Source organism: Myxocyprinus asiaticus, chromosome 27, assembly GCF_019703515.2.
Source record: "Myxocyprinus asiaticus isolate MX2 ecotype Aquarium Trade chromosome 27, UBuf_Myxa_2, whole genome shotgun sequence".
Taxonomy (NCBI): Eukaryota; Metazoa; Chordata; class Actinopteri; order Cypriniformes; family Catostomidae; genus Myxocyprinus; species Myxocyprinus asiaticus.
Window position 1 is genome coordinate 6,034,331 of NC_059370.1, and position 17,760 is coordinate 6,052,090.

Sequence of the window (17,760 nt, forward strand, 5' to 3'; positions counted from 1 at the left end):
AAGAGACTGATAGGAAAAAAGATGGATGTAGACTGAAAATGGGGGACCTAGAGATTCACTGTAAGGCAAGCAAATAGCACACCTCATAGAGATGGCATTCAAATCAAGACATGAAGGTTAAGTCAAGCTCTGTTTCCATCAGACAGACAGAGCGAGAGAGAACTGTGTGTGTGTGGGGGAGGGGGGGGGGGGTGGGGGGTGCGGCTGGTTTGGGTGGTTTACGAGGAATTTTTTTTTTTCGGTTACAAACTGGTAATTACAAGGGTTTTATGATATAAACGTGGTTTATGAGGACATTTCTAGTGTCCCCATAATTCAAATTGCTTAAAAAACATACTAAACAATTTTTTTTGAAAATGTTAAATGAAGAATGTTTTTTGTGAGGGTTAGGTTTAGGGGATAGAAAATATAGTTCATACAGTATAAAAATCATTATGTCTTTGGAGAGTCCTCATAAGGATAGCCACACCAACATGCGTGTGTTTGTGTGTGTGTGTGTGTGTACAGGTTTAACCTCTATTGTGGGGACCAAATATCCCCACATGGATAGTAAAACCTTAGATCACCTACATTTTGGGGACCAGCCAGCAGTCCCCATGAGAAAATTGGCTTAGTAAACATCCTAAACGATGTTTTTTTTTAAATGTAAAAAGGTTTCTGTGAGGGTTAGTTTTAGGGGTAGGGTTAGAGGATAGAAATTATCGTTAGAGCTGTATAAAATCCATATGGAAAGTCCCCACGATGATATAAAACAAAATGTGTGTGTGTGTGTGTGTGTGTGTGTGTGTGAGAGAGAGAGAGAGAGAGAGAGAGAGAGAGAGAGAACATGCTGGCCTTTCTACAAATTGCACAGGGTGTGGGAATTTCCCTCCTGTAGTGACCTGTCAATCAAAATGTGTGTGTCAGTATGTATGCACTTTTGTACGACTCTATTTGTGCATTGTGTGTGTGTGTGTTTTCTCTCCTTGCTGTTCCTCTGTCAGCCTACTGATGGTGGTTGATGTGTTAGCGATCATTCATGGCTAATCCTGCCTCTTTCCCTCCCATGTTGCTCTGAGATGTTGGTTAAAGGTAAAACAGGCTGGCGGGGAGACAGATGAGAGATTTTAGGCCTCCAGGGTGATGACAAACAAGAGTTCAAAAGTTCAGATTTTCATATAATTTATAAGGGCGATGTGGAAAGGGTAGACATGAGTGGTTTGCTGTCTGCAATGGAGGGACTTAAGGGCTACGTTCCTCTCCTGGATGTAACTCTAGTAGGAAAAAGAAGGACTTGGAGTGGTGTAGGGGCGATACCAGAAGAACTGTTGAAAAGAGAATGGTATATGATGGCTTATATACTGTACCATAAGCATTATGATTGGCAGGATTATAGGAACCTGCTCCTCCCAAACAGTTGGGAACTTACAGTTGGGAACAGTTGCCTCACACTGAGGACATTACTTGCTAAAATCACAATGGGCCTCAGAATGAACCTCAACAGGATGTCCACCAGTCCGTCATTTTAGGGAAGTCTCTGCAGTATACTGTATTGCCAACTACCTCACAATATGGTCCACACCATGATAAATTTGTCAAGAGTCAGTTGAAACTCAATTGAAATTGAGAACTAGTGTGTCTGTGCAAGAGGGTGAAACTGTGGCATTTCTATAAAGTGGTTCACTTCACTTTCGTCCAATATGGTATAGCAGCATAGGACCGTTAAGGGTATCTACACACAATGGAAAGCTTCAACAGATGATTTGATGCTTAAACAATGTCCAGCAATAGAGTGTTCTTCAAAAGTGGGGTATAAGTTTAAGGTGCTCTATGGTCAAAGGTTCATATTGATCCAAAAACCAAAAGGTTGTCTTTATGTTGCTGGATCAATATTTGTTTTTGTTAAATATATCTTGCAATGTTTTCATAGTTACTTTGTGAGTTTCATCAGAACTCATTATTCTAAATGATGATAATGATTGGATCATCATCATCATCATCAATAACATCATCATCAACATCGTTATTAATAACAGTAATTTGTTTTATTAATTTTCCCGTGGAAATTTGTGCATGTAAACATTTAATCATTTGTTGTATGAACTAATCTAGATAGTTCGCTACATTTCTGCCCGGAACTACAGTATGTAGAGAGTTTGTTTCTGATGGGGCACTTATAAGCGGCAATCTCCAGGTGTTGGCTGGCTGCTTGCCACTATTTCCTATGGTAATGCTGACATTTTTAATCTGAAATTATTGGTTGTTTTGTTGGACTGAATTAAGAATTAAGGATCACAGTGCTCATAATATCCGTTTTGAGGACGTTATGTGTGGTGTTTGAATTAATTTAGTTATTTGAACATATTAAGTGCTAACATTTGTATTTGTAGCATTTCCGATTTGACATCAGGAGAGACAGAGACAAAACATACCTTATAAATAATTTAAAGGTGTCTTGTATGTCTTAACAGGTATGTTTGGCATTTATGTTGAGTCTGTATATGTTTCAAACGAGATTTAATTCATTTAAAGCATCTTGGTGGAAGACTGACACTTGTCTTTAAGTGTTGTTTTTGTCACGTTAAAAAAATAAATAAATAAATAAACTGTTTACCTTTAAATTTTGTGATTTTTAATGTCATATATGCTGGTGGATTTGTATTTTCAAATATTTATTTTACTGGTGCAAACGGTTAAGGATCACAGTGCATGTGTATTAATTTATTTGTTAATGCAGCATAATGTCATGACTTTACTTAGAGGGGCACATCATTACTAACTCATTATTACCTACCCATGAACCCATGTCTTGTTAATGCAGCATCACGTCATGACTTTACTTGGTGGGGCACATTATTGTAAACTTACTATCAATTACACATGTACTACACTATTATTCATCCCAGTTAAATCACATATTGTCTAGCATCACTTGGCTTGTCATGAGGTAAAAACTGAGATGTGGACATGGTCTGCGTATGGATGACGAGTGAACTGAGTGGTAGGACCCACAGTGGTAGGGTGAGTATGAAGGGAAGGAATGGAGAATCACCCTCACCTTCATGCCATTCCAGATGTGTATGACTTTCTTTCTTTTGCAGAACTCAAACAAAGTTTTTTAGAAGAATATCTCTGCTCTGTAGGTTCATAAAATGGTGAATGGTGACCAAAACTTTGAAGCTCCAAAAAGAACATAAATGCAGCATAAAAGTAATCCATACTACTCCAGTTGTTTCATCTATTTCTTCTGAAGTTGTCCAATTGGTTTTTGGTGTGATCAGATCAAAATATAACTCCTTTTTCACAATACATTTCCTTGGCCATCATGATTTCAAAATCATTAACACTTCCTTGCACCATCTAGCACTCAGAGCATGCATCAAGCACTAGAATGTGTAATCAAGCTTGAAATCATGATTGTGCCTTGAGACCGCAATGGCAAGATGTACAGTTAAAAATGAGTTACATTTTTGTTTATTTTCACCCAAAACTGACTGGATCTCTTCAGAAGACATGGATTAAACCACTTGAGTCATTCAGATTACTTTAATGTGCTTTTTAAAACTTCAAAAATTTGGTCTCCATTCACTTGCATCATGCTTTCTATGGGCCTACAGAGCAGAGATATTCTTCTAAAAATCTTCGCTGATGGCTTGAGGGTGCGTAAATGATGAGAGAACTATTCCTTTAATGTATTCAACATTTGATAAGGATGATCTATGTAAATTATCCAGAATAATCTAGCATCATCCTGTAATGTTTGTGCCGAAACTGAAGACATAAGACAAAAGTAAAAAAAAAAATTAAAATTATGACCATATTTAATTATGCACATTTAATTAAAGGTTTAAGTACTTCATATTCTTTAATATAAAGCCTGTTTTATTTAGTTTATTTCCTAATGTTAATTCATGCATTAACTAACAAACATGTACTAACATGTAATTAAGGTGACCATTATTAATGCATGAATTCATATGACTCATGTTGTAGTTAATGTTAGCTCTTCATTAGTTCCTGATTGGTCCATTCTTTAACTCATCATTAATTCATGCGGAAGTAACTATTAATTCAGGTATTAATTCATTATTGTTCAGGTACTGTTATTATAAAGGGTTACCCTTGTAACAAATGCTAGCGTTGCAGCATTGTTTATCAGGTGGGTTGCTAGGAGTCTCTAGTTGCAGTCGATCCCTGCTAAGCTAACAGGAGCATTGAAGTTTTGATTGAGTTTTTGTTTTCTATTACCTATCCTGATTGTAGTAGGTATATGATCAAATACCTTATATTTTAGGAGTAGATGGATTACACTTTTGCATAGATTTAAAGTGTTTAGCCATAGGATACTCTTCTAATGGCATATTTATGTTCAGCCAGATGGTCTTGCAGTCATTTTTTTGTTTTGTTCTACCAACATAGAAAATATTGCTTTGTGGACATTCCAACTTATAGATAACATGAGTAGTTTTACAATGAATGAAGTGTTTTTTAGCATAAATCTTATTTGATTTCCCATCTAGAAAAGGTTTTCCTTATACTACACTATCGCAGTGATTGCATCGATGACAGTTAAAACAACCCTTAGCTTTATCCCTTAACCAATGATTTTCATGAGTGGGTGCAGGTAACTATGTTCTAATTTGTCTTTTCTTAAAACTTATCATTGGAAGGTCTGGCAATGTCACTCTCAAAAAATCACCACTCTGTATAAGCTCCAATTCGTTTGGCTAATCCATGTAACTTTTTTAGCAATCATGCTATATTGTGTAACAAAAACTTTATTTGATGTTTCTGCTCCCGTTTTCCTTTTTAACAATTCTGTCCTTGTCATATCCTTCACTCGTTTTTTTTAGCTTTTGGAGAGTTTTGAACCTATACCCTCTGCATAAAAAGTGTTTCTCTAACTTTCTAGATTTATCCTCAAAATTTGCTCTTTATCATAAATCTGGATGGATGGATGGATTAGAAAGTGTAAGCTCCATTTGGAGGGTGTCAGTTTGAATTTAAACAGGCATGCAGTGAATTGGATTTCCGAAAGCAAAACTCGGCCCACCTCTCTGTGACTGTCATTCCATTATCAAAGTATGCCTATGTCTGAGTGCATTGCGGCGAATGTTTCAGTGTTCTCAACTTTTGGTCGCATAATGGTGCCACTTTTGCAAACCCTTGCATTTCCCCTCTCTGTCCTTCTGGTGCACCACCCCCATTGAAATCAATGCCTTTGCAGAGTTTCTGCTTATTTAGATGACCTGCTTTTTCATTAATTGGTAAGAATGCAAAGATATCATACAAAGATCTAACGCAGGGGTCGGCAACCTTTTTGACATGGATTGGCATTTTTTTTTTCCTGGTCAATGGCAATTGATGTAATCCTTCCTCATGATCACGCAGCATGTTTTCATCAGCTGAATAGGAGGCTTAACACTATTAAAGTGTGACGAGACTTGCGCTGCGAGTGCAAGGCATTCATGCATCACAAGCAGACTATTTAGCCCTTTTCGGTGAGTCACACCTGCAAAATCTTAAAACATTATTTCCAGGTTTAATTTATATTTTGAATAGACTCAGATTTTTTAACCCCACGATGCAGGTTTATGTTTTCTCTTCTAATCTTTTAATGTAATTTTGAATGTGACCATGGTTTAAGGAGGGTGTTTTCCTTATTACATCATGTGTTGTTCTGAAAGCAAGCGCAGCCTGACCGAAGCAAAGTGGGCGCGTTGACTCGCACAATTAACCGAACGTGAAGCGCTGCCGGCTTGTGATGCGCGAATGGCTTGCACACACTGCATGAGTCTGTTGAGTATACTGTAGCCAAAAAGTCTCATCACATTTTAACTTTTGTTTAGCCTCCCATTCAGCTCATGCATACATGCTGCATGATCATGAGGAAGGATTACATCAAGATGGAGATTGGAATGCAGGTGTGGAATTTCATATGAATAAAACAGTCTACTACTCTCTCGCGGTTGCTAGCATGCCAGTGATTTCCCCTCCACATGCCAATGCTGGCATGTGTGCCATAGATTGCTGACCCCTGATCTAACGTATTGATGCAATATTGTCAGAAAAATAAGAGCAATATACTTATATGTGATTTTTTTCAGCACAACCCTATTGTAAAGTGGTTATCATAATTGTCTAAGATTCAGAATTGTGTGGAAGGTCCTTGGGTTGAAACCGAGCAGAAACAGATTGTGGCTTTTTACGTAGAAGCAAATTGGTGTGTAGTAGTTGAGGCTCGGGCTGGTAACCAGAAAGTTGCTGGATTGATCCCTGCATCTAGAAAGCCATGAACATTTGTTTGCTTGAGCAAGGCATTTAACACCAGGTTGCTCCAGGGGGATTGTCCCTGTTATGAGCTATTTGTGCCATTCCATGACAACATCATATGAAAGTCGTGAAAACCAATCCTAGAGCCCTAATTGCGTGGCAATAAAGATTCTATTCTATTCTAATAAGTCCAGTTTGGTTTACATTTACTGAAAACTAAGAGCACACCAGGCCACATAACTACTGCAAGCTAAGTCTTGAAACTGAGGATGTCCAACTTTCATTCCATCTCAATTTAATTGTCTGATTCAGAGCATTGAAATAGGTTATATGTCCATTCAGGTGAGCTTCTGCCCCGCTTCAGGAACATTGGCATTGGTTTGTGTGTTGAGTTGGCTGTGAGCAAGGGGTGTGATGGGGTGGGGGTGTCGAGCCCCTGGTTTCATTGCAGACAGCACATTCCAGGGCCAGCTTTGATAAGACACAGGGCAGTAGAAGACAAGGAGTCAGTCAGTGGTGGGGTCCACAGCAGGCCAATGATTAATCCAGCACCAGTCATTAGCAGACTCAAAACTCTCACAGACGCTGAGGAGAGACAAGGGCTAGCCCTGGCTTACAAGCACATGCATAACAGCATTCAGCACACACACAGTGGAATCCAGGGAAATGTGGGAAAGCACTTTCACATGGTTAAATCACAAAAATCATAATGGATACACCTGCAAATTTTTAAAACTAACCTTTTGAGCAATAAGATGATGCTTTTATGTGCAATAACTCACTGTTTTTTGCCAGCAAAAACTGAACATAGTTTTTAAATCATTGAACCCTTTGAAATGTCAAGAAAATGAATCTTTCATTTGAAAAATTTCAGTTTGAAATCTATCCTTCGTCTCAGCATTGGGCCTCTAAGTTTGGAGATAGAAGGCAGCTGCAAGATCACAATACGTCTAGTTTCTCTGGTCCCCTGATCCCATTGGCTCCCGCTTGTGCTGGTTCCTCTACTGTTGAGTTTTGATTAGTTGTTCATCGGTTTCATTAAAAGGAAACCTAACCTGCACACTCCTTGTTACGGTGATGGATTCCCTTAAGCAAGCCTAAGAAGCCCGCAGGGTAAGATCAGGGGGTCTCTGCTCCATTTGAGTTCCTGGTACCATTTACTGTGAAGGAGTTGTTAGGAGTGTTGCAGGGGTCACTGTGTGCGTGTTATTCTGTATGAACTTGTAGCAACTGCACTACAATCCATTTTTATACTTTTATACATCTTTCTTTCTTTGTTTCCTTCTTTCAGGTAAAGTTGAGTGCTATGTGTTGGGTCAGTGGTTGGTTTGAACTTCTAAGGAGTTTTTATGTGGTTTGGGCTCTTCTCACCTTGACCTCTTCACCCTGTTCAAACACACTCGACTGCCAACACAACACCATCCAAGCAGTGAAGTGTTGAAAGAAAGGAGTGTGTTAGTGAGTAAGCAGGTAGGCAATCAAATTATGCTCTCAAAGTCCAGTAGTCTGCTGTCCATGACTAACCCAAAGCAGTCTCTCCTGCTTGCTTGACTGTGTAAACACATTAGCAATATACAGCACTAACACAAACTTTGCAATGTGCTTTGTTGTCAAAGAATTCCTGCTAGGGCTGGGCGATATGGCTTCAGAATTTATATCTCGATATAACTGTTTTCAGTTTTCATATGTCTATAACTCTAATTATAGAGATAAAAACAGTTTTATCTCTATAATTATGTTTTTGCTCTGAAACAGCATAAAAGTTTTTTTTTTTTTTAATCAGAGGAACCATCATTTCATCTATACAGCCATTTTAGACATCTAGAATTAATATTTCAAAGGCAATAAATAAAAATCTATTTAAAAATAAAAGTTTCCCACAGTTTTTCAATAAATTAAAACAAGGGAGAGTAAAATGTAATCATTTTCATTGATTTGCATGTTTATACTTATATTTAACATACAATCATATATGGAAGCTTAATACAAATCTTATTTACCTTCATATATTTTTACTAAAACATTTTTCTTTTTGAATGAACAAGGTGTGCAAAACTACTTTTGGAAACCAGATGAATATCGCATAGAATTATTACTGTGGAACCCAGTCAAGTTTATTTATATAATATAATACTGAATTATTATTATTTTCAGGATAATAAGATTTGTTAAAGATAAATTAATATATTTCTGTCCTATTATTTTGACACTGCAAGTGCAGTCGTGTTTATTTCACCTTCACCAGGAGCTTTTATTATGAAACGGAAAATGCAATGTTTGTTTGACAGTTATGAGTTTGTGAACCACTGTCAAACTCTCCTTTACTGTTCCGCGTTTGTAGATTTGTATAATAACGTAATAGCGGTTACTAATATTTGGAATTGTGCGAATGTTTTAACCTTGCAGTACTTCACAATGCACGTGAACTGTGCTACAACACTAGCACATGAGCCCCGCCTCCCCCGTGCGTGCACACAGATCAGCGCGTTGCCGGTTCATTCTGAAGCGCACACAGACCATGTTTATCTGTCTTTAATTGCAGCCTTTGGCAGTTAAATAATCACATATGATCATTTCTCCATTTTGATGTTATTTTGACAGTCAATCCGCGCATCTCATCATGTGGCTTGTTAAGCGCGTTACTGCGGAGACATAGCGCGTGTGGAGGCTTCACGCCGTTCTCTGCGGCATCCACGCACAACTCACCACGTGCCCCACTGAGAACGAACCTCATTATAGCAACCACGAGGAGGTTACCCCATGTGACTCTACCCTCCCTAGCAACCTGGCCAATTTGGTTGCTTAGGAGACCTGGCTGGAGTCACTCAGCATGACCTGGATTAGAACTCGCAACTCCAGGGGTGCCAACTCAGTGTCTTTACTCGCTGAGCTACCCAGGCCCCCCAAATGAAAGGCTCATTAAAATCATTGCGATATTCACGATATTGTTGAATTTAACATTGTCAGCAAAATCATAGCGATTATATCGTGGGTATTCGATGTATCAACCAGCCCTAATTCCTGCTAAAAAGAAAAGCCCTAGACCTCAAGCAAGGCCTACTTTCTCAGCAGCATTTCTAACAGTGTACTGCAGTGTACACATTTTTCCTGTTCCAAGAAAGTTTTAACAGGCTTTTGGAGTTTGTTTGTGGTTGTCCTAGAACTGCGATCTATGATTTTTTTTACCACAGCAATCAGTATAGTTGTGTTAATACAGTGATTAATGCTGTTGTGTCAGTACATTATTCAGTGTGGTTTTAGTACAGCAATCAGTGTGGCCATTATAGCACAGCAGTCAACACTGTTGTAGTAATACAGTGATTACCAGTGGTGCTGTAGTAGCACAGCAATCAGTGCAGTTGTATTAGTAAAGCAATCAGTGCAGTTGTAGTGATCGGTAACAATCTGAGCGATTACAATACAGCAATCAGTGAAGTTGTAGTGATCGGTAACAAATTTATTCAGTGGTTAAATTGGGATTTTGGTTTGTAGGGAACCCTAAAATCTTGTGGTTATTTTGGTGCTCTAGGAGAGATAAGACATGACGTGGTGAGATGTCCTGTGCTGCTCTAGAGAAATGGAGCTGGAAATGGTGTGCTAAATGGAGACAGAATGTGTTTCTATGTGTCTCTGCAGCTCACAAGAAATCGAATGCATTGACAAACAAAATGCCACGTTTGTTTGTTTTTTTGTTTGTTTGTTTTTTCCTTTTTTGAATCAAACATGCCGGAACACGGTTTGGCCCAGTTTGACCCTTGGTTGTAATAGAGCAATCAATGCAGTTGTATCAGGACAGCTTTAAGTGTGGTTGTATTAGTCAAGCAATCAGCAATTGTATCAGTGTAGATCAGGGTTGCATCAGTGTGGAGTGTGGAGAGACTCCCTGCTGTTTGGTGCAGCATGTAGAACAGTGGGGGGTTGTGCTGTGTTTGTTTAAAACTCACAAGAGCCCCATTAAGCCCTGATTCCACTCATTTAGGGCTTCCACAGGAACAGGGAGTCGAGCCACTGGGAAGCGGTATGTTGCAAGGGACACCAATTATGTTCTGGAGGACATAGGCCTGCCTGTTCCTGCTCAGGCCAGCTGTCACGTCGCAGGATGACCCTATCTGTCAAACCCATTCAGCGGAGCGTATGGAAAGCCAGCCTAATTGGTGTTGGGCAAACAGATTTTGTCACAAAGTTGCAAAGGAAGCTAAGTAGCAGAACGTTCACATTGTTCAACCCCTGACCTGCAGTTTTGAGCATTCCGAGACCTCCACTATGTTCCATTGCATTGATTAATCTTCTATGACCTGTGATTGTCCTATGAAATCCAGGGCAGCAATTAAAATCAATATTCTAGCAATAATCAGCAATTTAAATAAGAAGTGAGCCTTTTCTCCCTGTGGAGTGATATGATATGTACAGAGAGTTGGGCCTTGGCAGGCACAAATCTGGTAGGGTCTTTGGGGGCAAATTAGAATGGGTTTGCCGTTCGTTTGTGTCTCCTGATTTGTTCCCTTTTCTTAGCCTGTACACACTTCCCTCCCGCTATTATCTTGTCCTCTCCCATCATCATCCTCTTTCAGGGTCTTTCAATCTACTTTTTAAAAAGAGGATTTTGTGAGGGATTCACTTGACATCATTAGCTTTGGAGAAGGGCAACTATAGCTGATTGCTTGCATTGGCCAATGAAAACATATGTTGAATCAGTGGTTGCAGAACTGTCTCTCACCCTCAGGTGAAAGGTCTGGCTGTTTTTGCGCTTCCTTCTCTTCTTTTTTTTCTCTGTCAGCCTTTCTCCTTTTCCATCCCACCATCCCAATACATCCTTATCCTATACTGTAGTACCACTATTGCACTTTTCTCTCTGCTGGCATCTCTCTTTCCCTTTCAATTCTTTCACTGACCCTTCCATCCTTCCTTCCTTCCTACCTACCTACCTACCTACAGTATATACATTACTTCCAGCCTTTCTTCCTTCCTTCATTCATTCCTTCCTTTCCCTTCCTTCCTTCCTTTTATTTCCTTCCTACCTTCCTTCTTTCTACCTTTCTTACAGCCTTCATTCCTTTTTTCCTAGACACCTTGATTTCTTCCTTCTGGTGATGGGTGCAAGATAATATTTGATCTTTGAAGTTCACAGTCACAGGTGGACCCAAAGGTACAAGAGCAACACAGCACATTCACACTGTTTTCAGCCCTGCATTCCAAAGAAAGAGACCTAACATGTTTTGAGAACAGTGATAAAGAGCTCAGCAGCATTTCCATTTGGTTTTATAAGCTACAAATCTAGTTATCTGGTTTTTATTTATCAATTTTGTAAGCAAAATGAATATTTATCTACATCTATGAAAGTGCACTATAAAAAATCCACAATCACAGCAGACCTTTTTCACAGACTGTGATGACGCGTTTTTACATTATTTAGCAGTCGTAATAGGTTTCTATTACAGCTGCCTGAGAGAGTGACTTTTCCCATTTTACTGTCCTAATCCACGATCTCTATTTTTTTTCTCTTCTGGAAAGTCATTCAAACGTAATAGTTGATTTTTTCTTTTAGTCTTGGAGCAAATGGGTGAGTGAAAATAATATTTGCTGTGGTCTCCCATTCACTCCCATTCACCGCTGTCGAAGTTTACCCTGCAAACGTTTACTTCCGCGTTCCAAAACCCTGAGTGTTAAAAAGGTCTATGGTTTGACTTCATTAAAAGGGCACTTTACTAGTTCAATAAAACAAACAACACATTGTGAGTGCATTCAAAGCAGGATTAGGATGATGAATGACGAAATAGTGCAGTGATTGGAACCCTGTAATAAAAGCTCATTGTGAAAAGAAAAAAACAATAATCTCATGTTTGGTTCATTTGATCATTCAAGATTATATTGTTACCTGATATGAGCAACTCGTTTTCTGATTAATTACATGTTATGTGGAAGGTGACACAATTAATTCTCAGTAGGGTAAAAAATAATCTGGGACTTGCCACCCATGCAGCCAAAGTAGTAAAAACACTGGCTGCACACGTATAAATATCTGCAAATTAATGACCTTCATTTTGTTCTGTCTTTTTCAGGTCACTTATTACAGAGAGAGTGAGAAAGAGAGAGAGAGAGAGAGAGAGAGAGAGAGTAATGGGAAAAATTATTTTGGACATGAATACAGTATATAATAAATACATTATATTGTATAGGTGGCCAAGCAGGAAATATGTCTAAATAAATAGGAATATATTTATGTAACTATATATTTTGATTCAAGAGGGTCAAAAGGCTTTTGCCATCAATGGGAAAGTACTGATTAATTTTGAAGAATTTCTGTGAGAAAAAACGCCCCGCGCACAGCTCACTAATTACAGCTCTGCACAATGCACGACAAAGAACCATCTCATATAGCAAGACAATGAGGAGCCGAGAGGGAGGGAGAGTGAGATAGAGTGAGAGTGACAAAGAAAAAGAGAGAGGGAGAGAGAGCGAGAGAGAGAGAGAGAGAGAGAGAAACTAATGAGATGAATCACCTGTCAGCAGAGATGATTTGGGCCCCTGGTGGCCTCCAGGAGCAAGGACATGCATGAGGGCCCAAAGCCACTCCCCATCAGATATTCTCCTTCCCCCTGTCATGACAGACAGAAAAAGGGTCCAGACAATGCTCCAGCTCTGTCATGCACTAGTCCACGTAGCAATGCTGGCAACAACCACTCTAGGATGTTTCATGTGTTCACTGAGTGCACATGGTCATCAAGTGGAGTAACCTGGGTTGTATATACTATCTGTGTTAGGGCAGAGAAAGGTACAATATGAGAGAGTATATGAGAGAAACAAACTGTGTACATTTTCTGCCTCAAACAAATGACATGATTAAAGTCAACACGAGAAGAGGAAAACCCCACTATTGCAGCGCAATTCCGCGGAAATATTTAGTTTTTGTGTAGATAGCTGCTTACTGACAGAGTCACATGAACACAAGGGTAAAGAGAAAGCTGCGAACACAGTGCATGTAAACTGGAATGCCGCTTTCTAGCCTTAAGCAGCTTTCCAGCAATAAATTACTTTCTGGTGTCCATGTAAATGAGCTAACTTTAAATTCGTCGACAGTAGGTGTAAAGTTCTTCATTGAAAATTGGTCTCTGCTCACTGAAATTCAAACTACAGCCCCCACTGGCCGAATTTGAAATGCAGTTGAACCAATGGGCACATGTGAGCTCCAGATTCTGAGTAAAATGTCCACAAAGACAAAAGTGCCAAAAGCAGGTTGTTTATAGTTGTAAATGATGTAATCCAGTCAACAGCAATGCATTTTTTATTAACCATACGTCCTAACCCAAACCCCAACTCTAAACCTTACTATCAGTGCAGTAAATATGTAATCTTGGAGGGAAAATGCAACCTTTGAATCAGATTCTTCAATAATTATGTGAATGCAATTACTTCCTGGTTTCCAGAGGATCAGAACCTGTGTTTTTGAGGCTGCTCAATCAACATGCTATCAATTGTGCCACAGGGAAAGTTAAATACATTTGAATTGCTGCAAAGGTGTCTGATGGGAGATGGCACTTCTGCAAATTCAAAATCCACATAAGGGCAACATAAAAGTAATCCAGATGACTCTGGGGGTTAAATCCATATCTTCAGAAGCGAAATGATAGATGTGGGTGAGAAACATATAAATATTTATGTCTTTTTTTTTACTAAAAATTCTCCTCTCTGCTCAGTCAACCTCCATCTCACTTTCCCATTCTTCTTCTGTTTTTGGTGATTCACATTCTTCGAGAATTTATGATAAAAAAAAATGACTTAGAAATTTATCTGTTTCTCACCCACACCTATCATATCGTGTCTGAAGATGTGGATTTAATCACTGGAGTCATATGGATTACTTTTATGATGCCTTTATGTGGATTTTGCATTGTGAGGACCTACAGAGCTGAAATATTAATTTTTGTTCTGCAGAAGAAAGAATTTACTTTGCATTACTTTATGGTGAACTATCCCTTTAATGTCACTGTAATATTGGTTACAAAAATAACGGCAAATAATGATGATCTGAAAAGAAGCGTTTAAACTGGGATACAGCAAGATGTTCTTGATGGTGATGCTTGAACCTCACTCTCCAGATCCAGGTTAAAAAATCTCCTCAAAAGTGGGTACTGGTGGTGTTTTAAGAGGGGAGTAGTCCTCCATAACCAACTGCAAACTCTGGCTCAATTCTGGGATATGACACATCGTGGAAGCAAATTGGGTTGTGAATGCTGTTTCATGTTGACTGATACACAACATAGAAATTATACAAGATTGAAGGATAAAAAAACACATATTTATATGTTTATAAATGTCATTCTATTTCCCCATATTAGTTCTTTTTGATCCATTCTCCTCAGATCTTGAATACCTCATTTTCATAAGGCACATCTGAGCTGTGTTTCTTAGGATGGTTGCAAATAGGTACATATGTAATCCTATAAAAATATTTCTCTGCTATTCGTATGTGAACGGTCATAAAGAAAGGGAGAGAATCAAAACGCTCTCTGTATGTTTCATGGTTTGAGCAGGGAGGCCAATTGTGGTCAGACTCACTGAGAATGAAGACGAAAGCTTGCGGTGTCTCGGTGGTTTTAAAATAAATAAAAAAACAACACACAAAGAGCTGTGACAGTTAGGATTATATTAGCGGTCAACCTTTATTTTGGTTTCGAAAGTTTTTTCCCCCTCAGAACCCTGAGGCAAAGTTAAGTAATATTTAAGGAGACAAAGGTTGTTCTGTGTCGAGAATAGAGGGCCACCAAATTTCTGTCGACATGGCCCTTTATTAAGTGTGTGGTTGCTGAGCAGAGCAATCCGAGGAGCGTTTGGCCCTGTGTCTCTCTCGCAAATTTTAACCCAACCGTTGAGAACATTTCTGCGCAACAGTGACCGCCGTGCTGTGGCATACACCTTATTTTCTGCTTGTCACTCTTGAAAGAAAACAAGTGCTGACTGGCACCCACCAGGCGTGGAAAACATGATCCTTATTTATGGCTTTTACCGAAAGCTGACCCTTGAGTGCAGTATTATAAAAAGGCGAAATAATGGTCAGCTAAATGAAGGCAAAGCGGTGTCTTTAGACAGTCATGCACTGCTGATGTGTCCATGATGGAGTCAGCTTTTCTTTTGCCTATGAATAGCTATCGGTCCACTGTGGTGAGTTCACAGAGCTGGTCTTGAAAGGAGTGGTCATGGAGAGATTCTATGTTTTATTTCAACATATTGGGTCAATTCTAGGGTCATCCTCCACTGATCAAAAGCTATGCCCGAGGAGGAAAGCAGAGGGGAGTCTTGAGTTAAATACATTTTGAATGTCAGTACTCAAAGTAAACTGTGCCATTTCCTTGTAGAATGTTTGGTAGACTTAAAGCTAGGGATAAAGAACGCAAAGCTAGAAAATGACACGGGAAAATTTCATGGGCTGTATTGGTATTATCAGATTTATTTGCTCTTTTCCAAAACCATCTAATTGACACGTAAAGCAATCTATCACACTCTGTGTTGTCATTAGTTGCCATTTAGGAGCAGGGTTATCTGAGATCTGTTATACGATTAAAAAGGCCAGCATGGGGGGAAAAAAATAAAGGCCCAGCAGCAACTGCACAGAAAAGTACACAGAAAAATTTTGGAAAATGTGTAGAAAGCAGTGGCATTGCAAGGGGGGCCCTGATCTATTCTGCCAAGCTCCTGATAGCCACCTAGCGTGAACCCCATCAACCCTATATTATGTTTGATTGTGTTTGTTGTATGAATGTATTTATACATTCGTTTCATTGTTGTATTGTTGTATAATTTATTGTTACCATTGTTTTTAGTGGTCGACCGATATATCACTGAGGCCGATAAATCGGCCGATATACAGATTTTTTATATCGCATCGACCGTTTGGCCAATTTGTTTCTTGAGGGTGCTGAGAATCGCCTGCTTGCATATGAAGTGACTGACACCTGTAAACAACCAGTCATGGTTCGTTTTGATGTTACGTGCAATCGTGTTAATACAATAATAGACCGGTGTGCAACACAGTCTCATTTAAATTAAATGGTCCGCATATCAGAGCCGCGACAGGTGCGTTTGAGGTCATAATGTTAAAATGCTCACCTGTTTCATTCACCCTCTCTCCTCAGCAGTTCCCTGTAACTTTCAACTGTCTTGTCTAATGATAAAAAGGCAAATATCAATAAAACTAATATCATATACCATCTGCAAATATGCACATATCTCGTTTAAAAAGATGTAATTCATGAACCTCACAAAAATCCAGTGTTTTCTTCCCGTCAAGCGCTCATCTAATATCTTCCTCTGAAGCGCATATTCTATCAGCCAGAATCAGAACTTCAGGATCAGGATCAGAAGTTCCTCTGATTCACAAATCATGATGGTCAGTCCGTGACAATCCAAGCAGGTGATCCAGGCTGTAAATTGTAAGGAAATTGCTGCCCACACTGGATCCGCACGAGCACATGAGTGCAACTTCAAAGTAAAAGCACTTTACATGTACTATAAGTAAATGTCTTACTCATTATGCACTGTATGTACAATTGGTTTGATTCTGTATTTTTTGAGAAAATGCAATTATTAATGCACACATGCCATCCAAGGTTGCTGGACTACTGTGTGTAGTGTTATTTCCTTCTTCCTAATATATGAACAATTTCTTCGTGTGCAAATAAATGACTAAAATTTTATGACTAAACAGAAATCAGAAGAAACTACTATCTACCATTTTAAATACAATATTATTTTATAATTTTATATTTTATATTATTGTAAGTTAAAGTTTCATGTGAAATTGAGTAAATACAGTGCTAAATAAGAGTTTATTAATTTTTTAGCAATTTTATGTTTATGTTATTTACTATATTAAATTGTGTGATATATCGGCATTGTATCGGCCACCCTGCTCTCTCAATATCTGCATCGGCATTGACCATTAAAAAACCCATATCGGTCAATCTCTAATTGTTTTTATCTCTTTTTTTGGTATTTTAATTATTTAGATTTACTTCCTGTTATGAGGTTGATGTAAGTAGTGATGCAACAAAATACGAATTGAGAGATTTTGTTAAGGATAGTGGCAATAATGATGCAGCACATTATAGTTAATTAACTATCGTTTGTTATATTTCATAAACTATTTAGTTTATTAGTCATAATTCTGTGATGACTTATTATTTTTTTATAGGGATGTCCTGATACCATTTATTTGGAGAACATGTATGAGAACCGATACTTCCTTTTCAGTACTCGCTGATATCGATACTGATACTGTTTTTTTTCTGAATTCCAAATTCACCAGTTTATTTTAATTTTATCATCAAAATGTATTTTTACCACAATATTGTATTACTTTTATAAAATAAAGTGTTTTATCCAGAACCTCACAGCACAATCCAAAATAAAACATTGGAGCTATTTTTGGACAAATAAAGTAGTAGTAGTAATATTACAGTGAATATTACATACTGTAGTGATATATTTCTGTCATTTTTTAATTTTTATTTT